This window comes from Mytilus galloprovincialis, chromosome 5 (assembly GCF_965363235.1).
Source record: "Mytilus galloprovincialis chromosome 5, xbMytGall1.hap1.1, whole genome shotgun sequence".
NCBI lineage: Eukaryota > Metazoa > Mollusca > Bivalvia > Mytilida > Mytilidae > Mytilus > Mytilus galloprovincialis.
In genome coordinates, this window is record NC_134842.1 from 98,986,959 (window position 1) to 99,012,822 (window position 25,864).

The 25,864-nt window shown below is 33.4% G+C and overlaps 2 long non-coding RNA genes across 2 annotated transcripts; both read left to right on the forward strand.

Moving 5' to 3' along the window:
- Positions 1–17,345: 17,345 nt before the first annotated feature.
- On the forward strand, positions 17,346–20,438 carry LOC143074887 (uncharacterized). Its single transcript, XR_012978146.1, has 3 exons — positions 17,346–17,511; positions 18,498–18,813; positions 20,214–20,438. It is a non-coding gene; the product is annotated as an uncharacterized LOC143074887 (long non-coding RNA).
- Positions 20,439–20,843: 405 nt separating this feature from the next.
- Positions 20,844–23,949, forward strand: LOC143074888 (uncharacterized). Its single transcript, XR_012978147.1, has 3 exons — positions 20,844–21,029; positions 22,313–22,441; positions 23,587–23,949. It is a non-coding gene; the product is annotated as an uncharacterized LOC143074888 (long non-coding RNA).
- The last annotated feature ends 1,915 nt before the right edge of the window (positions 23,950–25,864 follow it).

A 25,864-nucleotide genomic window follows, 5' to 3' on the forward strand; every position in this document is an offset into this window, starting at 1 on the left:
ACTGGTGCAATAACAACTGGTTCTTCAGTTTCATCTTGTTTAGGCGGTGCCTAAAACTCATAGTCCCATGGCAATTTACACTGAGTACAAAAGTCATGTTCTATTATCTTGATTCTTGATAGAGCGTCAGCGTTACTATGTTTCTTGACAGGTCTGTGCACTATCTTAAAGTCATATGCACTTATTTGTTGTATCCAGCGACTTATCTGACCGTCTGGTTCTCTGAATCGGTAAAGCCATGTTAAGGATCCATGGTCCGTCCTGATTGTAATTTTACGTCCCAATAGGTAATGCTTAAAGTACTTCATGAAATACACAACTGCTAGTAATTCCTTCCTAGTAACACAATAGTTTATTTCCGGTTTATTCAAAGTCCTACTTCCATACGCTATAACGTGTTCTTGTCCTTGTTGAATTTGTGATAAAACGCAACCAATAGAAAAGTTACTTGCGTCAATGTCTAAAATAAATTCCCCGCCATTAACATCAGGGTAAGACAGAATCGGTCATGTCACTAATTTATCCTTCAATGTATGGAACGCCACATCACATTTTTCAGACCAGTTCCATGTCACACTAGGTTTTATAATTCAAATAGACTCTTCGCTATCAATGAGAAATTCTTGATAAATTTTCTATAGTACGAAACCAATCCAAGAAATGAACGAAGTTCTTTTACATTTTCAGGTTTCTCCATCTTACTAACTGCTTCTACTTTCTTTAGATCTGTTTTGGACGACACTATATGGCCCAAAAACTGTATTTCATACCTGAAGAACGTACATTTCTTTGGTTTCAACTTCAACCCAGCAAGTTTAAGTCTGTCCATAATTTTACATATATTATTCAAATGTTCTTTAAACGTTTTCCCTATTACAATTATATCGTCCAGGTACAATACTGCTATATGCCATTGTAACCCATGTAAGGCAGATTCTATTATCCTTTGGAATGTTGAAGCAGCATTGCACAACCCGAAGAGCATGGCAGTATATTGGTACGATCCTCCCATTGGTGTGGCAAACGCAGTCTTTTCTTTATCACACAGTTTCATTGGAATTTGATGGTACGCCATGTCTAAGTCTAAAGACGAAAACCACTTCGAGCCGTTCAGTGCTTCTAAATTGTCCTCTATTCTCGGAATCGGATATGCATCTTTAATTGTTCTATCATTCAACTTTCGATAGTCAACACATAGTCTCCAAGATGAATCTTTTTTCTGTACTAAAACAATTGGTGCTGACCAAGGACTGCACGATTTTTCAATAATTCCTTTCTTTTCCAGCTTTTCAATCTCTTCTTCTAAAATTTTCCTCTTAAATAACGGGACTCTTCTTGGAGGTTCCTTGATCGGTATCTCTTTCTCCAGTTTAATCTCATGCTTTCCCAATAATGTATGTCCTGTTTCTCCATCAGGGTCAGCAAACACACAACAAGTTTGCAGCAATACCCTTTTAAATTCATCGGCTTCTTTAATTGAAAGATTCTGTATACCACTTTGGTACATCTTTTCCATATATTGAGGCAACACACTATTAGACGAATTACGATGCTCAACAATCTCACAAACATCTTTATTTTCATCGTCCACCTCAACAGAATTGCCGATATTCACAACTGGTACAAACACAGCAATATGTGTTCCTTTGTACAATATAATGTCTGTACTGGTTGGGTTAAACAATCTTGCATACACCATGCCTTGTGATGCATTAACTAGTACTCTTGCTAGCGCTAGTCCATATTTCGTCATGAAATTTCTATCAGGAGATCAGACACCATTTATATTTGCAGAACTTGTACTAACTTTCCTCGTTAATCCCGATCTTACAACTATTTCATGTTTAGCTGGTACTGTCATTGTTTCTAGTGATACAACTCTACTAGAACGAACGCATTCATTTTGTTCGTGAAACGGAATATTTCTACCACTTATTTCTAGAGATAAGGAATCCCAGTCCCATTCACATCGAAAGGTTTGGAGAAAATTTTCACCAAGTAAATTATTTCTGACTCCTAAAACAATAATTGGAAATTGAACACAAAACTCATCAAATGATAATGTCATCACAGCAGTTCCTTAAACTTTTAAATCACCATCACTAGCTGTGATGAATCTGGTATCCACTGGTCTTAGCATAGGTCTACTTTCAGGCAAAATATTTCTGTAGCATTCTTCTGTTATGAAAGTACATCTTGCACCGGTATCAATCTTCCAACTAATTGATGATCCTTCTATTTGACCATCCACCATCATACCAACTTTTCCAGGTATTTTCGTTAACATAGCTACGTTGTTTTGCCCAAAATTATCTGACAATAATTCATTGTCTATGTGTTCCCCTCGTAGATAACAAACGCACCACCACTCAACCGCTTAGGTGTTATGTGATACTCTGGAGTTAAATCTTGGTCTAATAAGTGATCCAAGTCAATCTCCATATCACCCCTTTCAGTTTGAGTGGAACGTGTCGTCCTATGTTTATCCAAGGAACACTCCTTTAAGCTTCTGCTAGGCCACCAGGTACCGTCGGTCGGAGCAGGGCCTATTGCTCCGACCGGTTGTTGTTTAACTGCTGGACGGTACCACCGCTAATCTGGGCGGTGTCTTCCTCTGGTACCGACTGATTTGAAATGTTCTGATTGTTTGAATGTCTTACTCCAACTCTCTTGTGTGTCCTCTTTTTCCACAATTGGTACACTGTCTATATATCTTATTTTAAAATTTCTTCGGTTGTTTATCGGATTTTCAGAATAATTGTTCTTCTTTGAACTCGGTTCATAAACATCCCTTTCTTTTTCCACTGTATAAACATTATTTCTCTTGTTAACCTTGTTCACATTTCCTTCATTCATTCGAACACATTCTTCATATTTTGACAATACTGAGCTACCTCTTATTTGTTATATTTACAAGAAATCTACCCGGAAATTTGTGTTTAATTATAGTCAATTGTGTAAAGATGTTAATATCAGTTAAAATACACCTACTTCATGTAATTGCAGTAATTCCGAATATATTTATGGACCCATTTCCCATGTTATAACAGGAGATCTTAACATCGTTCAAGACCGAGAGTTAAAATCATTCCTCAGTAAAGGACCTAAATATCGTCCCCCGTCAATTATTAATTGGAATGAGTGTCGTAATATCATCCACGACTCACTATATACTTACTGTATGAAATGGGTAAAACGGGAAAAAGCTGACAAAAAATCTTTGGACTCTTTTTTTAATTCAGTAATGAAGATAGTTGATATACGTATTCAACATTTTAAAGAACATTTTATTATTAACAATAACCACAATAAACCTATTTCTCGTATCAAACATAAACTAAAAGAACTAGCCAAGGAATTTGTTTTTGTCCCGGTCGATAAAGCTGCTAATAATATTATTATTGTTTGACGTAAATTTTACATTGAGGTTCTGAAAAAGGAAATCACCAATTCACCAACATTCCAACTGACTCCATTTTCAGAAAACGAAATCTGTAACAAACATAAACTTTTAGCCACCGCTTTACAAGCAGAGCCAAATACAATGAAAGTCCCGACTATTATTGGCTTCCGAAGCTACACAAAACCCCTTACACGTATAGATTTATTTCGTCTTCAAGCCATTGTTCAACTACTAAATTGTCTATTCTTCTTACCAGCACACTTGGTACAATTAAAAACCTTATAATAAATTGTTCAAATAAGGCCTTCGAAAATAGTGGAATAAATTACTTTTGGAGTGTCAAGAACTCGTTGGAAGTACTTGATAAATTGCATGCTTATATTGGTGATTTTGAATCTGTTCAAAGTTTTGATTTTTCTACCCTGTATACCACATTGCCTCACATTCTCATTAGGAAAAAATTCACACACCTAATTAAATAGGCATTCCAAAAATCAGAATGTGAACATATATGTTCAAACTCTTTTAGGTCATTTTTTAGTAGCAATAAACAAAAAAACTATGTTAATTGGACATGCTTTGATACTATATATGCCCTTGAATTTTTACTAGATAACATTTTTGTTCGCTTTGGGGATTCCGTATATCGTCAGATTATCGGAATTCCAATGGGGACTAACTGTGCACCACTTATTGTGGACCTCTTTTTGTATTGTTATGAGTTTATGACAATTTATGACAAAAATAAGCAAAGACCCATCAAAACAACATCTGATAAACAAATTTAATAATACTTTTAGATATTTGGATGATATTTTGGCTCTCAATAATGACGACTTCAGTATGTATATTAATGAAATTTTTCCTGCTGAACTTACTTTAAATAAAGCTGATACTAACAATGACCACTGCCCTTTCCTCGATCTTGATATCTATATCAGTAACGGAAAGCTGAATACTAAAATTTATGATAAAAGGGATGGTTTTTCATTTCCTATCGTTAATTATCCGTTTTTAGATGGTGACTTTCCCTTGTCACCATCTTACGGTGTTTATATATCTCAACTTGTACGATTCGCTCGTGTATGTAACAATGTTTTAGATTTTAACGAGAGAAATTTATGTATTACTGAAAAATTATTACACCAGGGTTTTCGATATCACAAACTAGTCAAAACATTTACTAAATTTTATCATCAGTATAAAGACATCATTCGTAAATATAGCTCAACATGCAGACTTCTTATACGTTCAGGTATTTCACATCCAATTTTTTATAGAAATATTCTTTATAAAGCACAAAGGTGTCAGTATTCACCTCAGAAACTTACAAAACCTTTGAATAGACGTATTAAGAAGGGATATAATTACGATACTGTTGTCAAGTCATTAAAGATTGCATATTTTGGCGTTAATATTGAGTCACTGATAAGGTCTTTGCGTCGGAACTAAACACATTTATTCTAAAAACAGTTGTTGGCATGACACGGGTTATGTTCTTCTCATATATGTTATGATGGTATGATACTAAACCCCTAACGGGAAGGATTGTGCCTGATGTTCATATGATGAAATCATAATCTTTCAGTCAGTTTAATTGAAGTCTGGAGCTGGCATGTCAGTTAACTGCTAGTAGTCTGTTGTTATTTATGTATTATTGTCATTTTGTTTATTTTCGTTGGTTACATCTTCTGACATCAGACTCGGACTTCTCTTGAACTGAATTTTAATGTGCGTATTGTTATGCGTTTACTTTTCTACATTGGTTAGAGGTATAGGGGGAGGGTTGAGATCTCACAAACATGTTTAACCCCGCCGCATTTTTGCGCCTGTCCCAAGTCAGGAGCCTCTGGCCTTTGTTAGTCTTGTATTATTCTAATTTTATTTTCTTGTGTACAATTTGGAAATTAGTATGGGGTTCATTATCACTGAACTAGTATATATTTGTTTAGGGGCCAGCTGAAGGACGCCTCTGGGTGCGGGAATTTCTCGCTACATTGAAGACCTGTTGGTGACCTTCTGCTATTGTTTTTTTATTTGGTCGGGTTGTTGTCTCTTTGACACATTCCCCATTTCCATTCTCAATTTTATTCTTGCATGGCACTTGCAACAGCTTCCTGTAGAGTCCTAGGCTTAGTTCGCCTTATAAACACGCGGAACTCCTCCGACTCACCGCAAGCGTCAAGAAACGATCTGATACTATTTTCTTGGACAAGTTCTGGATGAGATGGGTATGCACGCCTGTACAAATCTTCAATAGATTTGCCCAAATCTCTAAACGATTCCCCAGGTTTCCTTCTCCTTAGTTTTGCCTCTGCAAGGTAGCTTTCTTTCATGTTTGAATGTCCGAATCGTAACTCCATCTTATCTATCAAACTCTCCCATCTCATTTGGATATCTGAAGGCAATCCGTGCACAAATGTTTCTGCCTGTCCTCGCAAGGTTGTAAAGAACACTAACCTTTTTCTCTCTTCATTCCACGCATTTAGTGTCGCAATGTTTTCAAAGTAACGTAGAAAGTCTGCTAACACATCATCGTTACTGCCACTAAATGTCCGCTTTACCTGAACTTCGGATCGTTTAACTTGCAGAGATGATGATGAGTTCATCGGTACATTCCTTGCATTGTCTCGACTATGTGGAATGTTCTGGTCAAAGTGCAATTGCTTACGCGCGGAATCTGTTGGTCTTCTACTGTACTCATTTTTGGTTATCAAAGTGTTCCAGACGTTTTGTGGTTTCATTTATGAATAACTTTACAATTACCGAAACTAGAAATATTATCAGTAGAGTAACCACCAATAATATAACATTTTGCTTCAGCCAACAAACAATGTCATGAAATGGAAATGTTACGGAAAAGAATCCGATCACAGGTATCAAACTTAAGATAAACCAAATCCATCTTAGAACAAATTTCTTCTATTTATGATCAATTCCGGCTGTATTAGCATTTTGTTGTCTCTGATTCATATCAGACATTGGTGTGCTCGAAATAAAAGATTCATCCTTCCAATTACTGTTACCGTCGAAACCACCCCACCTGTTAGCTGTTGGCACCGTCGAAAATGGGGTTCCAGGGACCGTCAGGTGTGCGGTTCCGGTATCTCCCGGTGTCCTTGGAATGGAATCGGGTACCCCTTGGAATTCTTGAGATGGTGAAAATAATCCTGGTGAATACTGACTTCTGTTCCTAAAGTTGTGTTCTCCAGAAACAGTCTGCTCTTCTCCAATGTTCGTAAAATCCATTGGATAAGTATTATAGTCAGTTCTATTTCGATCCATCTCCATTAATAAAAAAACACAACTTGAACTGAAAATTAAAACATGTATCCAAATAGTTTAAGTCTCACTGATATTCCAACAATTATTCTCATTATGAATCTAAAACTTCGTGTATGGCTATCCCACCGCTGCCACCATTTGTAGCGTTGTCGTTTTTGTATGGATTCGTGTTTGTCGATGTGTTATTTTGGTAGCGTAAATTACGTAAAATTCATATTCAAATGGCACAAAGAAAACAAACCACAACACAAAGTTTCAAATCAAATCACTATGTAATCTGTTAAATGTATATCAGTTTGACATTATAAAACAGTTGAACAATAATCCTAATTCACTAAAACGATATTACTCTCAGCACTTCTAACTAACAATCTCAATTATATCTCTTTCTATTCCTCTATCTATTCTCGCATCCCCTTATATACATAATTACAAGCGGTACCCCGACGGTCCCAAAGATGGGGTATTGGGCGGTTCTAAGGATACCGGGCGGTACCTCAACGGTTCTAAAGACTGGCTACCGGGCGGTACCCTGACAGTTTCAAAGATGGGGTTACCGGACGGTACCCCGACGGTTACAAAGATGGGGTACCGGGTGGTTCTTAAGGTACCGGGCGGTGAATTAAAATAATATAGACACAGTTCAAATAAATAAAAATACTGGGCATTGCCCTATAGAAATGTTATTTAACCCAAACGTATTTAAAAGAAAGACATCTTACATAATAATAATTTATACAGTCAAACTAAAATCGCTACAAAATGTTCAATATTCAAATATATACCTATTATCGGGTAATTTAAAAGCAATCTATGTGTAAAATTTAGTTTCTTGATCATTGTACATGTTTGTGACATGTTACGAGTTTCATTTCAAAATGTGTTGTAACATATATATGTAGTACCGTTTAGTAGCTTTTGTTGAACATGTTGTATCCACTATTTCGATTTCTGTTGTCTAGTTTCTGATATGTATGTGTGTGTCTTAGATGTACTTTTGTACAGGCATTTGTAACCTTATTTTTAAGTTACTTATTATGGTTATACTGTTGTGTTTTTTTTCTTTTCGTTTTGACATAATAAAGGAGATAAGAAATACTTGCCAATAAAACAAATATCCAAAAGAGTCAACGCAACGCACATTAAAGCCTTCGATAATGTGTATCAATAAGCACACATAATCCCTACATTTCAAAATGTGCACAATTTAAAATATAAAGCAACGGTCTGTTTGATTGCCAGCCGCGTAACGATGACGACTTGTTTTAGCCGAATTTCAGGATGTCTTGTCTTTATGGTAACAATATAAAATAACATACATTTTATCAATTTGAAAGTTACAGATTTAAATTAAGTCAAATGTTTTTGAGGCAGTGAAACATCATAAATGTTACTTCTTCTGAAGCTGTTATTAAATGCGTGTGATTACTTCGAATACAATATCTCATTCTTACCCTTCAGGAGCACCTGAGATCATCCCCAGTTGTTGGTGCTGTTCATGTTTCTTAGTCTTCTATGTTGTGTTTTGTACTATTATTTGTCTGTTTGTCTTTTTCGTTTTTAGCCATGGCGTTGTCAGTTCATTTTTGATATATGAGTTTGACTGTCCCTTTGGTATTTTTCTCCCCCCCCCCCCCCATTTGTATTGTTTATTTATTAACTGGTTGTAATCATCTGACTGTTCTTATAATTTTTTCTATAATAATGTAAATAAACATCGATTAATAATAAAGTACTGAGCTTAAACCTGAATTACCAGTTTTTTGCCGGTAATCAGCTGAACTTTTCTTTATTGTATGTTAAAGGAAGACAACGTGAGGTTTAAAGCTCGGTAATGAAGTGCGAATAGATGAAACAAGGTAACAAATAAACATGAAATCACTTCAAAACCAAAAGGAGCGTAACTAGATGTGTCCCATGTTGTGCTAGACTTAACACGCATATATATTTTACCTGTTTTTCACTGGACTGCTAGATATACACTTGTCATCTTGCTTCACGATATTACTTGGCTGATTAAAAGACGAAGTTTAGCGAAGCTGAAACAAAGGGAGACAGCATCCTGATGATACATTGTAAAGATTGTATTGAGGCTATAGGATTTATGATCAATACAATGATGGGCGATCACTAAGTAAAGTGTAAAACACTTGTATCAATAAGATTTCAGGGAAATCGAAACACTACGTAAGTGAATCATAATTCGAAACCTTACTTTATTCTTGATTTTTAATAAAATTGAGAATTGAAATGGGGAACATGTCAATGCGACAACGACCCTACCAAAGAGCAGATAACAACAAAGGGCAACCAGTGTGTCTTCAATGTAGCGAGAAAATCTCGCATCCAGAGATGAGCCTCAGCTGGCCTCTTAATCAAAATGTGTACTAGTTCAGTGAAAATGGACGTCATACTAAACTCAACAACATAAATGAACTAAAATCAAAAATCATACAAGACTCACAAAGGCCAGAGAATCCTGACTTGGGACAGGCGCAATGTAATACATACATTTGTCAGTATAAATATGATAACATGTCCAATACATCTAATACATTAATTTCCTAGTTGTCATAAGCTAATATGTTTAATGCATTTAAAGCGTACATTTTGAAGATGTCATATAATAATATGTTCAATGCATCTAGTTCATAAATTATTCATTGTACTACTCATATTGTATATTGCTTTTGTAATAACAGCGAGAGCTTTAGCTAGCTATAAAACCAGGTTAAATCAACAATTTTCTACATAAACAAATGCCTAACTAAGTCAGAAGTATGACAGTTGTTATCCATTCGTTTGATGTGTTTGAGCTTTTGATTTCTCTATTTGATTATGGACTTTCCTTTTTAAATTTTCCTCGGAGTTCAGTATTTTTGTGATTTTACTTTTTTCAATACTATTTAATACATCTAATTCATAACATTTCCAAGTGTTATGATAACCTGTTCAATGTATCTAATACATAGATATAAGAAGATGTAGTATTAGTGCCGACGTGACAACTCTCCATCCAAGTTCCAATTTTTTTCAAAGTAAACCATTAAAGATCAAAGTACGGTCTTCAACACGGAGCCTTGGCCCCAAAAATTGATATTGTATAAAGTAAAATGTAAAAAAACATAACACCGAGGAAAATTGAAAACTGAAAGTCCTTTACCAAATGGCAAAATCAAACGCACAAACACATCAAACGAATGGACAACAACTGTCATATTCCTGACTTGGTACAGGCATTTTCTTAAAATGGTGGATTCAACCTGGTTTTATAGCGCTAAACCAGCCACTTGTATGACAGTCGCATCAAATTCCATTATATTGACAACGATGCGGGAATAAAACAAACAGACATAATAGGTAACATTGTCAAATTAGGGGTACAGCAGTCAACACCGTGTCACAATCTGAATCACAACAAAAACAAACAAATATTTAACAAAGAAGCACAAAAAAGCGTATATCACAATAATTTTAACAACCTCATTTTTTCTTACTTCATTTTGTATTTTATTGATGTATAATAAATCAAACGATAAAGAATTGAGAGATTTTAAGTACTTAGACCGAATCGTTAGATTGACATTAACTCTGGCGTAGAATCGCGTGTTTGACGTTATGATATAAACGTCACACAGGTAGAGATATAAAATAAGTTTTTCGTTCAAAATATGCAAAAATTATAAAAGAACAATAACACAATGACGGGATGTTTAAGGTACAGAGCTACGTCATATGTTTCAAAAAAACATAAAAAAAATCACAAGGACAAGGCATACCAGTAAAAATGAAAGATAATACAAACAACACAATGGCGGTATGTACAAGTACAGAGCCACGTCAAATGTATAACACAAAATACAGACCAACCAGTTAAAGTTATAGTAATAAAGACAAGTAAAAGAACATTATAACACGTTATTAAGATGATAAACAAGGTAGGTATCCAAAATCTATACTTTGAGACCATCATGTGTTATTTGTGGAGTTGATACCGAATATTAATTAACAAGGGCTTAGAACCTTCCGATGAACATTTTTTTTAAAGACGATACGTTCTTTGACATACAAATGTACCCTTAGTTCATCAATTTTCTGATCAGACACTGGTGACATTTTAAAAAGTCTGAGTAGGAGTTGCAAGATCTTGAATACCGAATAAATTGGGAAATGTATATCCCATATGCAGGTGAGGTTGGTATTATGCTACTAAGAGGGGGTTATTTGATAAATTCAAAATCGACGGTATTACAAAATATGGAATAACTAAAGAGAAAAAAACAAATGCGTTATTCTACTACAATAATAAAGTCACTTCCCGATGGACTATTGAAGTAAAATAAATTGAAAATCTGAAATAGACAAAACTAACTTATTTGACAAGGATGTTAAACTTTTTGTTCTGAGTAAATATCATTTGTTGGTATTCTAACATTACAATCAAAAATATCTCATCATAAGTGATAAACACTTAACAAATGTACTTCAAAGGAAAACGAAACTCTTCCTAAGTGGTGTTCGTAAGAAACTTATTTTTTATTTTCGGTACAACCATTACCTAAATTAGTCTAAAGCAGTAAGGGATTATTGGATGTGTTCACTTATTTTAGTATAAACACAGTCAGTGTCAATTTTCGTATCGAATGTATATACTGTTGATTCATTTATTTCCGTGGGTTTCAATTTTCGTGGATTCAGTAAACATTACATTTTCGTGTATATTTAATTTCGTGGTTTTGCCAAAGTGTGCATACAAGCCTATATAACATTTGTATAGTGTTGAACATATGAATTCGTGTTTCAACTTTACCCATGAAATCCACGAATTGATATCAAACGAATAATAATGATTCCACGGTACAATCTGACAAATATTCCATCTACTGTCGGAAAGCACTGGCGTCTTATTAAAAATGAATCCTCCTTAAATAAATGATTCCATTTCCTCCTGTTATACATTATCGTAGACCAAACGTTTTCAAAGATGTACTTTACATCTTACGTAAAAACAAACAAAAGTACTCTACCATAGAGTGTTACAAAGAATGCAAAAGAAGCAATTGTAAGTGCTGTAGTGTCGGCAACACTGAAAACATTGTAACCATCACAGTAACAAAGCAGCGATTCAACACCTTATATATATATATATATATATATGCCTACCTATATTTATCTTTGAATTCCTGGTGACATGGGTGAGGACGTATAACAATGTTTGAAAAGAAATGATAACATATTCCTAACGACACAATGCAAATGAATATTTATTCCGCAAAATATAGAAAAAATTGTGTCCACGTGTGAAAATGCTTCTTTTTGTAGTTTTAAAAGGCAGTCTTGCAACACGTAAAAATAAATAATTCATTCGAAAAAACAATCTTTTCCTTACCCGAACCAGAATCAAATGGTCGTCTCCTAAACAGGGGTGTATAAAACAGCTGGTAAAAGGATGTTTTATATAAAAAAGGTTAAATTCAAGTTGTCAAATAAAGCAATATACCCAATATTCCTGTTAAAAGATTGGACAAGAATTTCCTCTCTGTTTTTGTATACAATGTTGGTCGATTTATACTGTTGTCTCCGCAGATAAAGCCACAAACAACATCGTTTTTGTGTGTAAGTCATATTACATAAACATTTGATAAATAAAATAGGTACATGTATTGACAAATCACTTGGAAACTCCATATACGCATACTAAAGTGGAAAACCTGAATTGTCTGTTTTATGTTTCAACCAAAATGAAGAACTGGATATTCAATCGCTGTATAGGCTGCACAACTACATAAGTGTCCTTACAAACACGGTATTTTGTGTGGTCTTCGAAATCGTCATGAAAACACTTTCAAAATTATTAACATCCATTTTATCAGCCATCAAACCTGTGCTTCACAATGATTGTGAAACTACCTATTCTCTAGTGGTGCCGTAAATCAGATGATGATAACAAAACATTTCTAAATTTATCGTACAAACATTCTAAGACTCTTTCATGTTGCAAAAATAAAGATAAAACACTTGAATTTTCTATACATTACATCCGCTTTCGTTATTCCAAACTAAAGATAAAATTGAAAATTGTATTCCTGCTTTGTTTCATAAAAAAAAATAACGACCGACGTAGATATCAATATGTTAGGGAGGGATAAATCATAAGTTTGTAAAAAAAAAAATACCCTGAATCAAACAATTTGTTTTTGAAAATTGACATTATTAATATCTTTGATTCCTTCACTGACAACATACGTGTTACGTTTGGAAGATTTGTTTTTCAACGAACAATCGTAATTCCAGAGGGAACCAACTGTGCTTCTCTTTTTGTCGACTTCTTCATATGAGGCTCATCAATTTTTTCTTAGGAGTTTTTTTAATTTTTCAATGTGATATATAGATGATCTTTTATTGCTAAATATCACATCGTTTTGTGACTATGTTTAATGCATCTATCCCATTCAAAGAAGATCAACTATATCGCCTCATGTATTACCTTAATCTATCATTGACAATGAAGGTCGATTGAAAACATTACGACAAAAAAGATGATTTCAGATTCGAAATAAAGAACTTTCAATTTCTATGTAGTAACATTCCAGCAGCGCCTACATACAGAGTGTACATCTACCAGTCGATACGATTTTCAAGGGCTACTATTTCTGATTATGAATTTTCTTGATAGAGGGTTGCTGCTCACAAGGAAGATATTAAACCAAAAGTTCCAAGTGTTCAAGTTGAAACCGTGCCTAAGTAAATTTTATGGATTCATAACCAGTTGGTTGACCGTTATGGCATACCCGTTTCACAGATGATATATTCCTAGCTGATTGACTACAAGCCAGTCCCCTTTTTTCCGAATGTGACCTTCCGAATTACAATTACATCTAGAGCACATGAGATAACCAAAGTTTTTGATCTGGTTTGTGTTGCTTTATCTTTCGTGTTGTATTGTGTGTTTTTTGTACTACTGTTTGTCTGTTTGACCTTTTCTTTTTTAAGCTATGGAGTTGATGTTATTTTCGTTATTTAAGTTTGAATGTTCCTCTGTTATCCTTGGCTTTTCTTTTATAGGAGATAATTTCGCACCAATGACATTCGTTTAATCCTTCCTTTAGAAAAAATAAGAAGAGTACAATTTTGATGAAACAAGTAGACTAGATAGTCTTCAGTAGTATTTGTACGCAAGATGTCAATCGAATGCAGACTTTGAGAGCACTAAAGTTAGAGTCTACACTTTAAGTTGTGTTACATACTATACACATTTTCATCCTTTCATCTGCAATCAAAGCTTTCATAAAAAACATAAATAACAAAGGAACAGACATTTATCCTTCAGTATTTAAAAATCAAACCACCCGATTTCCCTTGTTCATCCTTCAAACACACATATAGTCCAGCTACTCATGTTATAAATGGGGACCTTGACATCTGTAACTATCAACAACTTAAAGGTTTGATTGACAACTTAAAGACAAACCTTAGGTTATCAATGGAATATTCCATGATATTGGTTCAGTCTAAGTCAATGAGTAAATGTACTCTTATTCTGATAGAATTAAGAAGTTCAGTTATGCATTTGAAGACGCATTAAAAACGCTTCGCTCATTTCTACGATTTTATAATGTAAAACAATATTTTACTTTGTTATGCCGACATAACAATGCTACTTTAACACATTAAGGATATAAAGGTTCTTCGGTCGATGAGGATCCTTCATAAAAAGCATCATGGGTTGGTCATGTTTTTTAATATAACTTAAATCAGTTTACTTTAGATAATAAATCGACACGTAGACTAATGAAAATATGTGAAAATAAATATAATGAAACGGACAAAAAGTTTGTCATTAATGGCTAAATTTAGCGCAATCCTTTGAAACAATTCTCATTCTCTGGTTTGATAAAACAGCTGAATATCTAAATATGGTAGTTCTAGTTATGGGTGTTTTTGGTTTTATATATATTTTTTGTAGATAATAATCAACCTGGCTAAAATCGGTAGTATAGATCTTACATATATGGCAGCTGGTATTACTGGTTTTTAAAAACGAGGAACACAACACTGAGCCACAACCAATATCTACAAGGTGTCTGCCAATAATCTTTCCTAAAAAGAAATCAATTTTGTTTTTATATATTTAGAACTCACAACCATGGCGGGTACCAGATCTTTGACAGATTCCAAATCTATATAAAAATGACCGCATCTTAATCCAAATATTTTCAATGGCAAATTGTCTATTCACCTACTGTATGTCCAATTTATAATAAGAGACATAATTTACATCTTGATCATTAATTGTTGTCCTGCTGAATGCATCATTGTCTTTTGCATATGGAGGATCGGGGCGTAAGTGACAATATAAACAACCAAATAGGGAATAACCTGTACATGACATTTGCGAAGGAAGTCCAAATTTCGCTGTGAAGGGTCAGACTTGCCAAATAATAAAACCATTTCTAAATTCAAAAGTAATCATACTTTGACAGATTAGACTTTAATAAGGTGTTAGAGAAGTTAGAACCATAATTACTATATTTTGGAGTTACAATATTTCCAGAGACACAATTTTAATATGACAAGATTACGTACATAATTTGAAATATAAGTTCATGCATGTTTTATATGAGAAGGATAACAATGATTTAGACCATAAAATCCAAATGCTTGTAGATCATGTAACGTTTTTTATTTTTCTTATGCTAAACATATAAATAGTGTATTTGATTTCTTCTCGTATTCCTTATGTTAAAATTATGCATTTTACCGATAGAGTATTACTGCATGCATGCTAATTTAAATAAGTATACATTTGACATATTGATTAGCAACTAGGGTGTGATTCGGCACAATGTATTGAACTGTAGAGGAAGTTAACAATCAACGACAGCACTAAGTGAGTAATCTTTTGGTTTTTTTAAATGCTTTTATATAGCCTGTAAAAATAAAGATCGTCTTCAGTGGGGAAATGTATCAAGAGGACTAATTTAAAACGCCCCTGAAAATATATTTGCCACCAATAGTTCATTGAATGGCAGACAGCAATGTTTTGCGTTTTCTTCTACCGTTTACAAACAACATGTAAATGGAAAATTCGTTTTGTTCGAAAATAAAGCAATGCGAAACAAGAAAGCTATTGAGAACATGCTTTTGATTTTGCCATTCGATTAGGGACTTTCCGTTTGGAATTTTCCTCGAAGTTTAATTTTTTGGTGATTTTACCTGAAACTGCAGTTTATTTTAAAAGTTTTTTTTTTCAATAAAATAAAAACCACTCCAACTAATTAAACAGGTTGATATAAGTTTTATAGAATTCGTGAACCTAATGGATGATCATTCTCAAAATCATCCCCCTGAAAATACAACCGTCGTCCCTTCATTATTCAATTTGTGTAGCAATGTTATAGCCTGGCTTATGATCCATGTGTTTGATTAATTATCAAAATGTTTTGCTGTTCACCTTGCTTATATTAAAAAAAAACTAAGTAGCACGGACGTTGAATTAGATCCAAGAGGTGAATATACTATGAAGTTATATATTTCAATTTCTAATTGATACTTATGTGATTAAATTGCAAATGACAATGGAAGCTTTTATAACTGATGTCATTTCCGTTTAAATTCTATGTTTATTTTTGCATAATAAGGATGTTTACATTTTCTCCTCATAATACAACTTTTGCTCTATCATTTTTGATTTAGAGTCCCGAGTTTCTAAGAAATTATGGATTACAATGACAAAAAGTTGATATCGCTTATCAATCCATTTATAAACAAATTTGACTTACTGGATGTAAAGGGAACAGTCCAATTTCCTATATAAAGGATATTCGTACAACATTCACAACAACACAGAAAACATTTTATTATATCTCATTTCTTTCAAAATTGTTACAGAAAAAATTTATATCAGATTTACCTAGTATGTTCTAGAACATGAAGTAAGTTTCGTCACAAAACACTCATCAGTGACATTCGAATAAAAAAAGGTTAAAATGACCAAAACACGTACGAAGTTCAAGAACATTAATGACCTAAAACTTCTAAAGGTTTTGCTAAATACAGCTAAGTTAATCTATCATGGAGTAGAAAAGCCTTATATTTCAAAAATTTAAAAATTTGTTAACAGTTAATTTATGATGATGACCATATCAATGCTATTTAATGTCAACAATGAAGTACTGTTTATTGGGCTATATTATATTATTTCTGACACTCATTGTCCTTGAAAATATTAATGTATCACAACAACTTGATTATAAACACAGTTACTGTATTCAAATTGTACCTGCCATATAGAAATTCAATACAAAGACAATCATAGTTTAAATCCCAACAAACCTAAACGGGTATGCATCTTTATCCCTTTAACATCATATTTTCTACATAGATAATCTTAAATTGATATTGTAACTGATCATAGATGATAATTTTTATTGTCTAATAAACAAATTAAATTTCTTGTGTGTTTGTATATGTACAATTATATATAATAGTTCGTTATTTAAAATGTTTGATCGATCTCAACTATAAAGTATACAGTGTCAGCTTTTCAGGAACTGACGAAAAACTGTTGTGCCGATTTTAAAATTTATAAATATTCATCAATAACTAAGGATATCTCTCAGTGTACACTCGCGGGAAAAAGCAAAGTTTTTTTTTTTAAAAGTACTCTTGATTTTGGCCACACGCATTGGCTTTCGAATATAAGCATTTTTAAATATACATATTAACAGAAGATATTTATAATTCAAACTTGACGAAAAAACTATTCCTTTTGGACTTCACAAGATTCAAGGAAAAGTTGTTTATGCAGTTTATGTCATCAGGTAAGCATAAATAGAAATTAATGCTTACTTCAATTAAAAGTCAAAATGTTGAGTATATGTTTATACTCATCATGAATACAATAATTACAAGTGTGAAGGCAATACAGGACTCATTAAGGGCGCTCGAATAAAACAATATAAAGATGCCAAAAACAATAAAATAATGAAAAAAGTTAAAATTATTAAAAAGCCGAACTCCGCGAAAAATTCCCTAATTAAAGGTAAAAATCGAAAGCTTAAATACGTCAGTCGAATGGACGAGCACGGACGAATCCAATTTTTAAAGTATATCTAATGGTCGCTCAGGTCCATCATTTAATTTGATACATTGGATAAAATATTTAACATGTAATGAATAATTCTACCAAATATATTGTTTTATATATAAATAAACAAATGGTAGTGTTGAATACATTTTGAATCAAAATAAGTAAAACAAGCATGTTAATTTGAGTGTTAGTTTGAATACTAAATACTTGTTTTGACCGAATCCAATCACAACCATGTATTGCAAGCTACAGTTTTTCGCTGATGTCGCTGCTGAAGTATCGAAAATATAATACAAATTGAAGGATGAATATTATTGTTTAGTGATTGTGCCTTTCTATATTTAATTTTACTAACATCCAAGTAGAATTTTCGAAATACAGATGCATTGACAGCCAATGTTCGGAACAATATTCTTTAATATATCGCTATAGGTAGTAGATACTATGGACAACAATGGATAGACCATATGTTTATGTATGATAAATTTAAACAAGAGTAGTCAAAAATGTCATCTTAGAATTGTGTGCTCCTGACTCGCGTTTTCTTAAAACGTTAAGAATACCATGTTGCTACATATCAAAAAACGTTGTATGATTTCCAATGAGACAACTCTCGACATGAGACCAAAATGACACAGAATTAACAATTATAGTTAGCCGTAAGGCCTTCAACAATGAGCAAAGCAAATATTTATATACTTTTCATATCATCTGTAGAGTAAATATGAATCCAAATGAGCAAACTGATTCTACTTCAACTAATACAGCTGAACCTAATATCCGTTCTGCGCTCGGTGTTGATAAGCTGAAGATGTTTGCTGGCATACAGATTAGTATAGGTGTTGTCTGTATAACTGCGTGTACAGTGGGACTTATCACAAGTACGAACAAAAAGCCTTCCTGTTGTCACAATTATTTATGTGTGAATAATTACGGTTATTTGTATGGTTCAAGTTCAAGTTCGGGCCTCACTTGCATAGATTACACATCAATCATGATTTTGTATGGGACCTGCGTATGTCTATCTCTTTGGGTAAGTATAATTGCAACTATATTATGTGATCAGATGCGTGTTGCTAGATGAACTCCAATTGCGACACTGCGTATGTATGTAAAGCTAAAAACATTATATAGCTTTCTCTTATATATTATAATGTTTACCAAACTAATTGTGAAACTAAGAACTTTGATTATTAGAGACAATGACTGAAATTATCAATTTTTTCATTGTACATGTTGTAGGAAATGTTGACATAAATAAACTCATCATTAATGCCAGATAAAGGATAACTAGAACGATGTGTTTAACTATTGTTTTCTTTAAAAAAAAAAAAAAAAAGAAAGAAAAAAAAGAAAGCTGCTAACCGAAAAGTTTATCATATAAACAACAAAAACTATGTTTTTTATGTTTTTTATTTTTGTTTTGCTTCATCATGTTCAATCAAAAATGAATAGATAGAAACAGTACAATTGTATACATGATCTCAAACTTACATCCGGATATACAAATTCTTTAAAAGCATATGTTGCGCTGTTTGTATTTATGAAGTTGTTGCCTTGATTTTATAGGAGACAACGAAATTTTAAAAGCAGCAACATTAAACATGATAATTATCCCCTATCATACGTGATCGCAATTTCACCTAGTGATAAATCTAATGTTTACAATGGCTCCGCTCCAACTGTAGCTAATGGTTATTATACTCAATATCGATATAAGAATTAAGAAAGGAGACGTGCTATGATTGCAACATACCAAATGATAATGATGTCGACAATAACAGGGTATTGTAACACCTTTAAAATAGATACGTTCATACCCGTTAGTAACCAATAAAATACCTCGTCATAACTATATGTCAAGCAATAATGAAAGACGGCTTACACCATTCAAGTAAATACCAAATATGTTAGACTACAACCAAAGATAGCCACTGAAATCCATAATTCCGCCATTGAACAGACAAAACCGTAGGCATTTTAACCCCTATTGAAAACCGCCAAATCTCAAACAGTGGTAACAGTAGTACTCATAAATCCATTGACAAAAAACAAAATCGGGGTAACAAACTAAAACTGAGGGAAATATAAAAGAACAACGACACAACATTAAAATGTAACACACATACACACACACACACACACAGAAACGGACGAAGCATTAGACAAAATCCTTTGAGAATAACAAATATAACATCAAAACCAAATACATGAATTTGGCATCATAGATAAGTACCGTGACACGTCTTATAGTAATGTCAATTCACACTCAAAAATAACAGAAAACAAAAGACACAACGGAAACCCAACGTAGACAATAAAGTATAATTACAAACGAATTAAACTGTCCCACTATATGCACTACATGTCGGTTTATGATCAACTCTTATATCTACATGCATAATGAAGCACATAAATCGTGATATTTTTCAGTATTTGTTAACAGGGATATTTCCACTTTGTATGACAGATTCCCGGAAACTGAGATGGAAATGTTTGTTAAATAAAGAGGGTCTTAGATTTAGAGCACATGCTGACAGTTTTAAAATATTGTTAACATTGATATGTTTCTTCGCGTATCTTTTTTAACATAACATGTCGGCTCAATTAGTCAAGGAGCAACCATTACACTTTTACATGTTTTTTTCTTCAAAAATTGAATAAATACCAGTGTTATGTTATTATTACATATAGTCATATAGGTTATAGGAAATAACGTTTTAATGGCACTCTGTTCAATTGCATTACTTTATTGTCAACCTTCCTGAAAATGTCGACAGTTTGAGTTGAACGTCTATTTGTAGTTGAATATGGTCACCTGCAAATGGACTTTTGAGAATTGCGGGAATGTCATTGTGGTTCTACAAGTGTAGAACTACAGGGTCATTTATCGCCAGATAAGAACTTTATCAATGATCATGAAAAGTTTTTTTAACAATCCGTCAAGATTTTCGAGTCAATAAACCTTCGTTAATACTTTAAGGACCTAATTCAGAAAAAAAATCATTTTCAACTAATTTATTATTATTTCAAAACACTTCGCAAACAATCAAGTTAGTGGTATTGAATGTAGGTGTGTTGAATTGATCTACATTGGCATACGAAATGTATGCGATGAACTTTTTACTACCTAGACAAGAGTTTTCTATTTTCTAGAAAATAACGTTCTTGGTGTTAAGTATTATTTCCGCAGTAGTATTTTGTCCAGCGATGTTGAGTATTGGACTTCTCAGTGTGTTTATTGTCGATGTAAGTAACGTAATGTTAATACATAAACCGTACAGTGGGTTATTTTCGCGGTTGTAAAATTTCGCGATTTTCATTGAATAAGGTATACGGAATATTTTGGTGATTATTATTTTGGCGGATTCAAAACTGTTATCAATACGTTTGCATGAACTGTTTTAAATTGTCGGAATTTATTTTGGCGATTTTGTTCTATCCGCGAGAATAACCCGCTAAACGGTATTCAATGAGTTTTGTTCAAGTACATTGAAAGCTGACTGTTTTGCAAACATTAACAATGATCGCTAATTCAATGAAAACACCCCCCCCCCCCCCCCCCACCATCACCACCACCACCACAAAAAACGTGTTCACTTACCACTACACATAACGACGATACATTGGACCGATTATATTCGATACTTTTCTAAGAAAATGTTAGAAGCGGTAGATACCAGAGCGACATAAAAATAATAATTTGAAAATAAAAGACAACCACTTGACTAAAAAGGAAAAAGACAAACAAACAAACAATAGTTCACTAAACATGCTAAACACATAATAGAAAACTAAAGTCTAAGCAACACGATACCCACAAACAAATTTAATTGCAGATAGTCTACTTTTGTTTTTGAACTATGGTTTTACATCGGGAAAACTTAATAGCCTGTATGACGACTATCTTGATCACGTGACAAGCAGGAGAGGATCAAATGGAATAAATGAAGATACATCGTTATGCCACTGAAGGATTGTTTATATGGGAATGATTAAAAACATTTGCAAATTTATTTTAACCACAATAACACAATAACTTTTACTAATTGATTAAATGATATAAACAACAGTAAATTTAAATTGGTATTTTTAGTACAAATAATAGCAGATAAAGTTTGGATTTTCATGGTTAATTATCTACAGTATACCATACCACAACAATGACGTCATTGTGTCCGTCCATTTTTCTAACAAACATTACAAAAACCACTGCAACATGTGCAAATAATAACTTCATATTTTCCTGTAGTTAACAGTGATGGTCTGCAACGAACAAACACTGTTCAGATCTTGAAGACAGCGGCATTAAAAATACTTTCAAATTGATTTGTTCCAATGTGTTAAATGATAAGCTATAGTGTGTTAGCAGTCATCCGATCTGTCATTCATATAATTCTTGTTTCACGATATCTTGAATTACTAGTGTCTGTATGCTTCAGCTACAACGCGTGAATTCTAGTTTTCCTCTTTCCGTATTGCCTGTTTCTGTGACATACTTAATTTCAGTTAGTTTGTGTTTGTTCCTTTAGGTGGGAGACAATGAATATATAGTAGCAGTTTCAGCAATCATCGACACATGTGCTGCTATTGAAATGATAGTAGCCATTACTTCGGCCACCTATTGTTGTTGCTGCTCACAAATGTTAACAACCAATCAAGTCAGTGAAGTTTTATTTCTCTTATTATACCTGCATTTCATATAACATGTAAAAGCTCCAGATATTAAATACTAGTAACTATAAGAAGATGTGATATGAGTGTCAATGAGACAACTCTCCATCCAAGTCACAATTTGTAAAAGTTAACAATCATAGGTCAAAGCAGGGTCTTCGATACGGAGCATTTGCTCACCCCGAACATCAGCTATAAAGGGCCCCAAAATGACAAGTGTATAACCATTAACCGGAAAACCAACAGTCTAATCTATTAAAAAAAACGAGATACAAAAACACTCATGAACCACATCAACAAACGACATCTACTGAACATCAGTTTCCTGATTTAGGACAGGTGCTAACAAATGCTGCGGGTTTAAACTTATTAATAGGAACCAAGATTCACTCTTCTCTGAAACAATTGTGTAACATCACAACATAGAAAGACACACTATAAGATATAAATTGAAATGGCTTGACTCAATCAAAGACATAATAACGAAAGCTACCTTAAATGTTTCATTGAATAAGTCATAATATCCTGAATGACCTAACAACAGTATCGTAACTATGTCCCTTCCGAATAAAAGTTTGGTTAGCTTTTGAGGTGAGTGCTGACATTTTGTGCTTTATAAAGAATATTACCATGCAATATTGAATGTGAAATACCTGAACGTATAAGATATATGCATGTTTATTTATAGTTACGAATGATTTCTTTGTACTGATGATAAAACTTAGTAAATGTTTGGACCAGTTAATGATAGCCAAAACCCTGGTGTAAAATTTATCAGTAATACAGAGATTTCTTTTGTTGAAATCAAATACGCTGTTACATATACGAGCCAAAGAACAGGTTCAGATATATAAACACCATAAGATGGTGACAAGGAACGTCACCATCTAAAAATGGATAATTAACAATAGGAAATGAAAAATCACCTCTTTTATCATAAATTTTGGTATAAAGCTTCCCGTTATAGATAGATATCAAGATACAGGAAAGGGCAGTGGTCATTTTTAGTATTAGCTAAATAGTTAAAGTCAGTTCGGCAGGATATACCTCTACATTGTTTTGTAGCACAATTCTAACCTTCATGTACTGTAATGTAAATTCGGAACATTCACTAAAAGAAACTTTTTTGCAGCAAACTGTGGTAATATTTAACCCAGTACAAGAACGCGTAATCCATACCGTCACACATTTACAAGGACCAAATGTTAATGAAAACGGAGTATTATACCCACAAGGATACCAGCAGCAATATTATATGACAAACTCGCAAGGACAAATGATGCCATGGCAGTTTCCTGGTCAGGTGTGGCATGGACCTGAAAGTCAACAACATAGTGGAATGTCAAATGCTAACACAAGTCAGCAACCATGGCATATGCAGCCTGGATCAGAACAGCAAGTAAATCAAAGCGTTAATAGACAGCAGAAAAATTAAAGAGTAAAGTTTTAAAAAGGATAACAAATTGTTAAATGCTTTGTTGTACACTGAACTATATTTAAGGGGAAAGAAATGGTTTGTTTTTGTTTTTTCGTTTAACATTCACAATTTGTTTGACCTATTTATATACTTAACCATTTGTTGTTGTTTAATAAAACAAACAAAAACAAATAATTAATATCAGCAGGTAGTTAAATTTGTTATAATGGCATAAGGAATTGAGACATCATTGGTACCAGGAATAAAATTTTAACATCAGACGCGTATTTCGTCTACAAAAGATCCACCTGTGACGATCGAATCAACAAAGTAACGAGAGCCGAATAAAGTACGATGTTGACAAGCAGTGAGGACCCCCAAGTTCCAAAATTTGTTGCAAATAGCAGCTAATGAATCGATCATGAAAAATGCTCGTTAATTGTTTAAAAATGAAAACATTACGTTTTAGATTTTATGCATCCGAAGCACTTTTCTTGATTGACAATGTAAATGTCTTTGATAAGTTCTTGTATCAAAAGATTTTCGTTGAATTATGCTTTTTAACATTATCTTCTAAAGTTTGTATTATTACTAACGAACGATTGGTTTATCAAATCTTGGGTGCGTCTTTTGTTGAATTTCAATATTTTCGTGCGAAATAATCAATGACCAACTCCCCGGTTACCTGGGAGCACCGATTACCTCAGGGCATACAGCAGCGGACCTATCTTCCACCTGCAAATTTCAATAGGATGCAAATGGTGGTACCTGTGCAGGCCGGTTACTTGCATTGGGCAGAAATATAACCAAGGCGAATCTGTGTTTATTTCATATGCAAACTAAATTGTTATTTTCAGGACGTCGTGTTCTTTTGCATTTTATAAAATACACAGTGACGCCTAGAATTTTTATTTATTTATTTGCTCGAAATTAAGTACATGACAACCTAGCCTGTATTAAGGTAAAACTTTGCCCCTATACAACACATGCAACATGCCTACCTGTTTTAGTTTTAATCAATTTATTACCTCTCTGTGACAGCTTTAAATTCTACTCGTTTGCATACGAAAAACGACCATATACCAAATGGTCAACATTAATCATCCATGTAATTTGCTCTATGGGGTGTTTGCAAGATTTCAACGGAGGCAATGTCTTGGCATGACGAGACAGCATCCCAGCGATAAAAGAATCTGTTTGAAAGAACTATGCACTCGGCTCCCTTTTTTTCTTCATTTTCATCTTCGATTTTCAAAAGTCTTGGTTTCTTCAATATGAATAATAGAAAACAAAACTATATATCAAATCAAACTGGATAAAGTGAGAAACAAGTGTCTTTTGAACCCAACACGTGGTAGCTTGGTTCGACTCCAATCTTAATTGACTAGGATTCACAGTTTCCTTGCCGAAGGTCAGTGGTTCTCTCCGGGCGTTCCAGCTTTATACAGTGAAAAAAAGCTGGGCGCCGTGAAATAACAATAATGAGGAAAGTGGCATTAAAGACCAACAATGACTACATCAATCATTGTACATCTTAGACGTTTCACACACAGATCGATCATAGTTTTGTTAAACACGAATCTATTTATTTGAAATTTAATCTGACAATAGTAATTTTCCAGCATCGTACAACGATTATTTCGGATAACAATGTAATATGTGCCACTGGACATGAAAAAGCTCAACCTCTAATAATTTTGAATAACTAGAAGAATAGGATAATTTTGAAAAAAAACTATTTAAAAATTTTGTCGGATATTTTAGGGGAAAGCATTAAATCATGAGAAGATATTTAAGATTTCCAATGATAAGGCAACATATAGAAGAGGACTAACTTTCAAGGTTAGTGTGTCCATCATATGGTATCATATGTGGCAACCTTTTGTTTAAATCTCATAACATTTTTTAACTTTGATTATCTTTAATATAACAAATTTAACTTTTCAAAGTTGTTCAAGTTCCAGTACTAACTTACAGTCGACACCTTATAATG